The following is a 1815-nucleotide window of genomic DNA, read 5'->3' on the forward strand; positions in this document are numbered from 1 at the left end:
TGTTGACAATTTGGTTTTTTATGTTAAATTTTTTTTTTTAAATTGCAACTTGTCTAGTCTTGATTAGAAATGTATCCTTCATAAGTTGAAAATTCAAATATTTGGTTGAAAATTCATGGAATTTGTTTAAAAAACGTCTTTTTTGGTAAGAAAATTAATCTTCTTTGTTGCAAATTCATTATATATCTCGACTTTAAATCTTAGGAATTTAAAGCGTTTTATATTGCATTCAAATCAGTTGAAAGTGAGTTTTAAATAATAACTGATACGAGGGATTTTATTAATTGTAAGGCATAGCGTATATATATATATATATATATATTGAAAAAAATTTTGATTTTATTTATTTCCTCAAGTGGATTTTTTTTTAAGTTTGCAATAACAAAGAAAAATTATCCAATTAGGGGTTTTAAGTGTTTAAACTCGTGATTTATTTTTTTCATAAATAGTTTCCAAATAATTTTTACATTGTACACATCATCAATATAATATACTTAAAAACCAGCTGATGTGTACAATGTGAAAATTACTTTTAAACTATTTATGAAAAAAAATGAATCACGATTTTTAAACCCTTAAAACCTCTAATTGGTTAGTTTTTCTTTGTTATCGCAAACTTAACCAAAATTCACTTGAAGAAATAAATAAAATCAAAAATTTTTTCAATCCTTGCTGGGAATTTTTTTTAAAGTACGAAAAAGGATAACTATTTTTACAGGAAATCACCAATGAATATAATAAATTTTTTAATACTAAGAATTTCAGGTGGCCGTTTTAATCAAGGAAACAAATTTCCGGTCATTTCCCGGCTTACAAAAAATTATTGAATTATTTTAATTCTTTGGAATTCTTTCCTTTTCCATTTTTTTGTAATAGCCTTAGTTGCTGAGATGCACCCCTAAACGCCTTATATTTCTTTAGAATTTTTTTGGATTCTTCGATTCTTTGAATTATTTTTATAAACTATTTGGATTACTTTGAAGTTGTGAATTCTGATGAGCATAAGAATTGCAAGTGGTTAACTTCTCTTAAACTTTTAAAATTATATTTTAATTTGCAAGGCACAGTCTAGTTACTGGTTTTTGTAATTTATAATTTGTAAATTATAAGGAAAAAGATTTTACGTTTTAACTAATCATGAAACAAAAACAAACAAAAAACAGAATTTCAATATAATTTTGATAAATAATTAAATGAGTAGTGAAAACCTTAAATTTTTCCTCGGAATTAAATGTAAATTGTCAATTCGACACTACAGAGAAGTGTAAATATTACTTCAGTTATACCTTAATTATGCGAAAAAATAATAAAATATTTTAGGATTTAAAAATACATGTAGGCCCCACCCTTCCCGTAGACGTAGGGAAAGGACGCGGTTGCCATAGAAACATCGAAAAGTTGAAGAGGGCAGCACCTCGAGGCATGTGTAACAAGCTGAAATCCACATTCTGCTGGCTCGTTGTCTAATTGGTGGGTTCAGTATAGATTGTGAACCATTTATATGAAACCGGGAAAATATTTAATTTTGATAAAAATAAATCATGAAACATTTAATTGCAGTAATAAAAGTCATATATGTATTTTTCAATCAAGTTAGGCTACGTCCGGATTAACAAAATGCAAAAGATTTAAAGGATATTAACCCCGAGTCAGGTCGACGAGTACATACATAAACATGCGTCATTCCCACTATTTTTAATGATTCACAAATCCAACCCCTCTAGTTCTCCATGGTTGTGCCGTGTTTGAACTCACCATCTCAATATCAATTCTGAGAAACCCAAGATGAAAATATGTCGCCCAAGAAGCCGCTAT

Source organism: Belonocnema kinseyi, chromosome 6 (genome assembly GCF_010883055.1).
Source record: "Belonocnema kinseyi isolate 2016_QV_RU_SX_M_011 chromosome 6, B_treatae_v1, whole genome shotgun sequence".
Taxonomy (NCBI): Eukaryota; Metazoa; Arthropoda; class Insecta; order Hymenoptera; family Cynipidae; genus Belonocnema; species Belonocnema kinseyi.